This window comes from Pseudophryne corroboree, chromosome 11 (genome assembly GCF_028390025.1).
Source record: "Pseudophryne corroboree isolate aPseCor3 chromosome 11, aPseCor3.hap2, whole genome shotgun sequence".
Classification (NCBI taxonomy): Eukaryota; Metazoa; Chordata; class Amphibia; order Anura; family Myobatrachidae; genus Pseudophryne; species Pseudophryne corroboree.
The window spans coordinates 175,346,370-175,355,116 of record NC_086454.1 but is presented as its reverse complement, the minus strand read 5'-3'; the positions used below and the strand labels follow the sequence as shown (position 1 = coordinate 175,355,116).

General features: G+C 47.6%; 2 long non-coding RNA genes across 2 annotated transcripts; one reads left to right on the top strand and one right to left on the bottom strand.

The window, feature by feature from the left end:
• Window positions 1-304: 304 nt before the first annotated feature.
• Window positions 305-4,376, bottom strand: LOC134970079 (uncharacterized). Its single transcript, XR_010189645.1, has 3 exons — window positions 3,980-4,376; window positions 2,487-2,587; window positions 305-510 (listed from the first exon to the last, which is right to left on the bottom strand). It is a non-coding gene; the product is annotated as an uncharacterized LOC134970079 (long non-coding RNA).
• On the top strand, window positions 4,086-5,688 carry LOC134970080 (uncharacterized). The gene is made up of 2 exons (XR_010189646.1): window positions 4,086-4,456; window positions 5,246-5,688. It is a non-coding gene; the product is annotated as an uncharacterized LOC134970080 (long non-coding RNA).
• Window positions 5,689-8,747: the final 3,059 nt, after the last annotated feature.

Here is an 8,747-nt window from a genome sequence, read left to right as displayed (position 1 = left end):
TAAGATACACTCCCAGATGGAGGCAACTTAGCGTTTGCACTGCTAAAAAAAAAGCAGCTAGCGAGCGATCAATTTGGAATGTGAGCCAATATGTCTGAAATACCTGCAGCACTGATTTATACAGATTGCCCGGCAACAGGGCAGAGGGGCACATATAACTCATTCAGTTGGTTCAATTCACAATATCTTTCAATACACAAGCTTCTGTCTCCTCATATATGACAATCTCAATTAGTTTGTATGGACATATAGAAATAACAGCACACAGATTGCCTGACACCCGGGAAAAAGAACATGCAGTATCGGCTCTCTGATGTTTATAAGTTCAGAGTACAGTATATCTCAATAAGTGGGCTTCTATCTATCCATATGCAGTAATATAAATTAGTTTCCATCTATATATATTTGCAGACTCGCATCTGTTGTGAGGAGGATCCAATCCAGAATCCGAAAACTGCGACCGTCCAGTAGGTTGGAGGACTGCTACCACCACAGGAGGGAGATCCTGGCCTGAGGTGACAGACAGACAAACTGAAATCTAAATTGCAGTGTAAAATAAAGCAGCCAGTATTTACCCTGCACAGAAACAATATACCCCACCAAACTCTAACTCTTTCTGCACATTATATCTGTCCCTCCTCCTCCCATAGGGGGTCATTCCGAGTTGATTGCAGCAGGAACGTGGGTGGTCATTCCGAGTCGTTCGCTCGGTAAATTTCATCGCATCGCAGCGATTTTCTGCTTAGTGCGCATGCGCAATGTCCGCACTGCGACTGCGCCAAGTAATTTTGCTATGAAGTTAGTATTTTTACTCACGGCTTTTTCATCGCTCAGGCGATCGTAGTGTGATTGACAGGAAATGGGTGTTACTGGGCGGAAACAGGCCGTTTTATGGGCGTGTGGTTTTGTCAATTAGAGGAAGATTTTGCATTTGCAATCAACCATGAATTAGGCCCTGTGTGCAGTAAAAAGGCCAGCCTCTACAGCATTTTCTCCATCAAAGGGCTGTACTCTGTGATAAATACACCCACTGTCACTATCACACCATAATCTATTATATTGGGGGTAATTCCAAGTTGATTGCAGCAGGAAATTTTTTAGCAATTGGGCAAAACCATGGCCCTCATTCCGAGTTGATCGCTCGCAAGGCGATTTTAGCAGAGTTACACACGCTAAGTCGCCGCCTACTGGGAGTGTATCTTAGCTTCTTAAAATTGCGACCGATGTATTCGCAATATTGCGATTACACACCTCTTAGCAGTTTCAGAGTAGCTTCAGACTTACTCGGCATCTGCGATCAGTTCAGTGCTTGTCGTTCCTGGTTTGACGTCACAAACACACCCAGCGTTCGCTCAGACACTCCCCCGTTTCCCCGGCCACTCCCGCGTTTTTCCCAGAAACGGTAGCGTTTTTATCCACACGCCCATAAAACGCCGTGTTTCCGCCCAGTAACACCCATTTCCTGTCAATCACACTACGATCGCCGGAGCGAAGAAAAAGCCGTGAGTAAAAATACTATCTTCTTAGCAAAATAACTTGGCGCAGTCGCAGTGCGACTATTGCGCATGCGTACTAAGCGGATTTTCACTGCGATGCGATGAAAAATACCGAGCGAACGACTCGGAATGAGGGCCCATGTGCACTGCAGGGGGGGCAGATATAACATTTGCAGACAGAGTAGATTTGGGTGTGGTGTGTTCAATCTGCAATTTAATTTGCAGTGTAAAAATAAAGCAGCCAGTATTTACCCTGCACAGAAATAAAATAACCCACGCAAATCTTACTCTCTCTGCAAATGTTATATCTGCCCCCCCCCCCTGCAGTGCACATGGTTTTGCCCAATTGCTAACTTTCTTGCTGCTGCGATCAACTCAGAATTACCCCCATTGTCTTGTACTTGACAAAATGAGAGACCTAGTAGGTCAAATTAATAGAAACTAAAACATTGTTTGCATATATGATGGCTATGGTGGTTATTTGCTAGCTGCATTCGTTCACTGTGCAGCGATGAGGCAAAAAAAAAAGCACTTCTGCGCATGCGGCGCAATGCGCACACGTGGCGTACTATTACAACGAACAATGTCGTTTCACACAGGGTCTAGCAATGTTATTCAGTCGCACTGGCTGCCGCAGAGTGATTGACATGAAGTGGGCATTTCTGGGTGTAAACTGACAGTTTTCAGGGAGTGTCTGGAAAAACACAGGCGTGCCAGGAAAAACGCAGGCATGGCTAGGCGAACGCAGGGCATGTTTGTGACATCAAAACAGGAACTGAGCAGTCTGAAGTGATCGCAAGCGCTGAGTAGGTTTGGAGCTACTCTGAAACTGCACAAAAAAACTTTGTAGCCGCTCTGCGATCCTTTCGTTCGCACTTCTGCTAAGCTAAAAAACACTCCCAGTGGGAAGCGGCATAGCGCTTGCACGGATGCTAAAAACTGCTAGCGAGCGATCAACTCGGAATGACCACCTATGTTGCATAGACTTACTCCTCGTGGTATTCTGTTTCTGCAGATTCCTCGCAAATCAGATGGAAGAGGAGAATTTCTTCTATTACAAGATGTATGCCGATATTGCTGTCCTAATCAATCTAAAGGATTTTTAGAAGAGAAAGAACATCTTTTGGGCATGGATGCAGTGGAGGACTTTTGTTACTCCTGAGGAACTGGAAGAGGTGAGTAAAGCAGTAGAATAAGTAGAAGTAGGAGAATGTCATGGACCACACTGGGAACAACAAAAAACACCTCTCTAAATGATGTACTGTGTAATGTATCTGAAACACCTGCAGGTCATAATACCATTGTAGAGCACTTGGAAAGTGTTATGGGTGTTGTGTAGTGCACAAAACGTATTACTTATTACTGATGTGTGATCACCAATGTAGCGTATATAGTCTCTGCCTTTGTTACACCATTGAAACTATTGTTTTTCATCTTTCCAATCAGTCTATAATGACAATGGGGGATATTCACATGGACGCAGATCTTGCTTCCACAGCAAAATCTGCGTCCATTAACACACAAGCTGGGGGCTGCCCAGCACAGGACAAGGCTGACCAGCATGTGTGTTGCCCCGCCCCACCATGCCTTCGCAATATAATTGTGAATGTATCAATTAGAGGATAACCCCTGCCTATGCCGCCTGTACTGGCGCCATCATTTGTCTTGCAATGTCAGACCACGCCTACCAGATGCCGTGGCACCACCCCCGAAGCCCACAGCTGTCAATCATGGTGCAACTGCATAATCCAGGATGCAAACGCATCATGACATCCCGCATACGCACACTGTGGCTGGTGTGCATCTGCAGACCCTTGGATGTGGCCGCTGAGTACAAACACGCAGCTGCTTCCAGGTCTGAATCACACTACGATCACCAGAACGATGAAAAAGCTTTGTTATGCCGTGAGTAAAATACCTAACTTTTGAGTAAAATAACTAAGCGCATGCGCTCTGCGAACATTGCGCATGCGCAGTAAGAGACTAATTGCAAAAAAGCACTTCTGCGCATGCGGCACAATGCGCCCAATATGCAAATGCCAAAATTAACTATTTCTGGAAATGGCAGTTATATGCGGTGATTGCGCGGAGCGAAAGAATTTCAGGGATGCCTCACTTTAAAAAATTGGGGTCCTACTTCACTATTTCTGGGTTCCATCACATATTATGGGGATGAGGGCAGAAAGCAGATAGGACAGTGCTGGGGGACATGGAGAGGGTTAGGGGCAGGAAGTGCTGTGGGTAGGAAGGGAGTAAGGATTGATAGCAGTTTGGCCAGTGCTGGTTAGGGAGAGCCAATACTGGGGGAAGAGATGGGGTAGGGAGGGGTTAAGGTAGATCAGCAGTTGGGGCAGTACTCAGGGCAAGGAGTTGGTCTGGGGCAGAAAGTGTTGGGGTAAGGGTAGAAAGCAGTCAATGTAGTGTACTTTCCATGCGACAACCTTTTTTTTAAAGAACGGATCAGTTGCCTCCTTTTATGCTACCTGGAGTGGTTTTGTGCTCTCCAGCCCGGGATCTTCTATTGCTTTACCGAAAGCTAAGCCCACCGCAGCATCCCTAGATGGTGAGAGACCCTGCATTTGGACTAAAGGATTCCTGCACTGTTGCCATTTTACACATTGCCAAGTATGCGCACCCCGTAGTAACATGAATGGGTGACAGATAGCACCACCACACCCGTGCCCGAGGCTGCTGGTCTCCAACCACCCCCCAGCCCATGGCGGACGCTGCTGGTCTCTCCTCCTCCCCCAGTTACCTGCCGCTGCTCGCGCTGCATTGGTGAGACAGACTCACGTCCCTCGCAGCGCTGCAGAAGCCGCACCGCAACTACCGCTCCCCGCCTGCTGGACCAATCTGGCGCCGGGATTTGATGGACACATACAGTAGCCTGCACTTTGCACGGGCTCCTGCTGGCAGGCAGGGAAAGGACAGAGGTCTCAGATGGGGAATAGCTGCCAGCGGTGAGTGACAGGGGAGACGGCCAGTGAGGAAAGAGCGGGTCCTGCGAGTCAGAGTTCTGTGTGTGCTCCAGCCAATAGCATTTCAGTATTGGTTGAGGCGCACCCAGGACTCTGACTCACAGCGAGTCCTGCAGGACCCACTCATTTTAAAAAAGGGAGTCCCGCGTATGCTGTAGCGCGTAAAAATGCGCTATAGCGTGTATTTTGCGATCACTGATAGGGCAGGCCTTGGTTCCTATACTCTGCCCACTGGGTATTCAGCGTATGCGTTTGGCCTGAGACAGAATCCCACTTCTAGATAATACAGAGTGAGTACTAGACCAGTTGGGCTAGTATCGAAATACCAACAGTCAGGATCCAGATGGTCAGAATCCTAATGGTCAGAATGCTGACGGGTCCCTATGCATATTCTAAGCCTACGCCTACCCCTAACCCTTCCCTCACGCAGCCTAACTCTAACCAACCCTTACCCGTAGCCTAACCTTTCTCCTAATGCCTAACCCTAAACCTAACCCAGTGCTTACGGTCAGGATGATGACCATCAGGTAAGGGGGGTGGGGGATGAAGAGGGTGCAGGTTGCACCTGCTGGCACCATCCTAGGGGGTGACACCACAATAGCAGACCTGCTCTACTATTTTGGTATCGTTCCCTCAGATAGTGTAACTGAGCACCATCAACAGATTCTGGGTCACGCAAGATGTTTATTCTAGAGTGTGGAAGTCCAACCAGCAGACTGTGAGCAGTATGTGACCCTCATACATTGTATAACGGGTTTTTTTCTTTACTAGGTTATGAGAGATGAACATTATATATGGAGACGTGAACGAAGAGCCCATCTTGCCACACCTACATACACAATCGTCAGGAGATACAAAAGGAAATATCATTCATCCAGTCAGTATTAACAAAAGAAGCCCTGCATCCAGTGTCATCTATTACCACCTCTGCCATCTATATAATTATAACATCAATGTAACCAACACTGCCATCTATGTGTCTGGTTACTGCCATCTATAGAACAACTCCTAACATCTATATAACCAACAATACCATCTACATCACCAACTACGTAACCAACTACTGCAAAGCTACACTATATAACCAATAATTGCCATCTATACCACCAACTTTATATTCCTGTGTAACTTGCTGGGAAATACCACTGAACCTTGCTGAAGGTGGAAGACAAGGATATAACATCAACCTAATAGAAACGTTTTTCTCAACCAAATTGTACACAATTATTTTATTATAAAATACTTTTCTCTAACGTCCTAGTGGATGCTGGGGACTCCGTCAGGACCATGGGGATTAGCGGGCTCCGCAGGAGACAGGGCACATCTAAAAAGCTTTTTAGGTCACATGGTGTGTACTGGCTCCTCCCCCTATGACCCTCCTCCAAGCCTCAGTTAGGTTTTTGTGCCCGTCCGAGAAGGGTGCAAACTGGATGGCTCTCTTAAGGAGCTATTTAGTAAAGTTTTTTTTTTTTTAGGTTTCTAATCAGTGATTCCTGCTGGCGACAGGATCACTGCAACGAGGGACTTAGGGGAGAGACTTGCAACTCACCTGCGTGCAGGAGGATTGAAGTCTTAGGCTACTGGACACTGAGCTCCAGAGGGAGTCGGAACACAGGTCAGCCTGGGGTTCGTCCCGGAGCCGCGCCGCCGATCCCCCTTACAGACGCTGAAGAAAGACGGCGGAACGGAGGTCCGGAAACAGGCGGCAGAAGACTTCACAGTCTTCAGAGAGGTAGCGCACAGCACTGCAGCTGTGCGCCATTGTTGTCACACGGCTCACTGACACGGTCACGGAGGGTGCAGGGCGCTGCTGGGGGCGCCCTGGGCAGCAATATAAATACCTATTTGGCAAATAAATACATCACATATAGCCATTAAGGCTATATGTATGTATTTTAACCCAGGCCAGTTATTAAAAAACCGGGAGGAAAAGCCCGCCGAAAAGGGGGCGGAGCTTATTCTCCTCAGCACACGGCGCCATTTTCCTGATCAGCTCCGCTGGTGAGGAAGGCTCCCACTCTCCCCTGCACTGCACTACAGAAACAGGGTTAAAAGAGAAGGGGGGCATAAATTGGCGATATAATGATATATTAAGAGCGCATATATAGAAACAACACCTTCTAGGGTTGTTATATACATTATAGCGCTTTTGGTGTGTGCTGGCAAACTCTCCCTCTGTCTCCCCAAAGGGCTAGTGGGTCCTGTCCTCTATCAGAGCATTCCCTGTGTGTGTGCTGTATGTCGGTACGTGTGTGTCGACATGTATGAGGAAAATGTTGGTGAGGAGGCGGAGCAAATTGCCTGTAATGTTGATGTCACTCTCTAGGGAGTCGACACCGGAATGGATGGTCTACTTATGGAATTACGTGATAATGTCAACACGCTGCAGGACGGTTGACGACATGAGATGGCCGGCGGACAAATTAGTACCGGTCCAGGCGTCTCAGACACCGTCAGGGGCTTGTAAAAACGCCCATTTACCTCAGTCGGTCGACAGACACAGACATGGACACTGACCCCAGTGTCGACGGTGAAGAAACATACGTAATTTTCCTTTAGGGCCACGAGTTACATGTTAAGGGCAATGAAGGAGCTGTTACATATTTCTAATACTACAAGTACCACAAATAAGGGTATTTTGTAGGGTGTGAATAAACTACTTGTAGTTTTGCCTGAATCAGATAAATTAAATGAAGTGTGTGATGATACGTGGGGTTCCTCCGATAGAAAGTTATGGGCGGTATACCCTTTCCCGCCAGAAGTAAGGGCGAGTTGGGAAACACACCTTAGGGTGGATAAGGCGCTCACACGCTTATAAAAACATGGCGTTACCGTCTCTAGATACGGCCGCCCTCAAGAAGCCAGCTGATAGGAAGCTGAAAAATATCATGACAGTATATACACACATACTGGTGTTATACTACGACCAGCAATCGCCTCAGCCTGGATGTGCAGCGCTGAGGGGGCTTGGTCGGATTTCCTGACTGAAAATTTTGATACCCTTGACAGGGACAAGATTTTATTGACTATAGAGCATTTTAAGGATGCATTTCTATATATGCGTGATGCGCAGAGGGATATTTGCATTCTGGCATCAAGAGTAAATGTGATGTACATATCTGCCAGACGAAGACACGACAGTGGTCAGGTGAGGCAGATTCCAGACGGCATGTGGAAGTATTGCCGTATAAAGGGGCGGTCCATCGGACCTGGTGGCCATGGCAACAGCTGAAAAATCCACCTTTTGTTACCCCGAATCACATATCGGCAAAAAAAAAAAAAAAAAGGACACAGTCTTTTCAGTCTCAGTCCTTTCGTCCCCATACGGGCAGGCGGGCAAAGGCCAGTCATATCTGCCCAGGGGTAGAGGAAAGGGAAGAAGACTGCAGCAAGCAGCCCATTCCCAGGAACAGAAGCCCCTCACAGCTTCTGCCAAGTCCGCAGCATAACGCTGGGGCCGTACAAGCGGACTCAGGTGCGGTAGGGGGTCATCTCAAGAGTTTCAGTACGCAGGGGGCTCACTCGCAAGGGAACTCCGGGATCCTACATGTAGTATCCCAGGTGTACATTGGAAATTCGAGACATCTCCCCCTCACACAATTCACAGGCTGTATTCCCAGCAGGTGATAATCAAAGTACCCCTCTTACAACATGGAAGGGGGTAGTATTCCACACTATATTGTGGTACTGAAGCCAACCGGCTCGGTGAGATCTGAAATATTTGAACACTTACATACAAGCGTTCAAATCAAGATGGAGTCACTCAGAGCAGTGATAGCGAACCAGGAAGAAGGGGACGATATGGTGTCACTGGATATCAGGGACGCTTACCTACAGGTCCAAATTTGCCCTTCTCACCAAGGGTACTTCAGGTTCCTGGTACAGAACTGTCACTATCAGTTCAGACGCTGCCGTTTGGGTTGTCCACGGCACCCCGGGTCTTTACCAAGGTAATGGCCGGAATGATGATTTTTCTTAAAAGGAAACATGGACGCTTTCCTGATAAGGGCAAGGTCCAGAGAACAGTTGGAGGTCGGAGTAGCACTATCTTAAGTAGTTCTACGACAGCACGAGTGGATTCTAAATATTCCAAAATCGCAGCTTTTTCCGATGACACGTCTACTGTTCATTGGGATGATTCTGGACACAGTCCAGAAAAACGTGTTTCTCCCAGTGGAGAAAGCCAGGGAGTTATCCGAGCTAATCGGGATCCTCCTAAAACCAGGAAAAGTGTCAGTGCATCATTGCACAAGAGTCCTGGTAAAAATGGTGG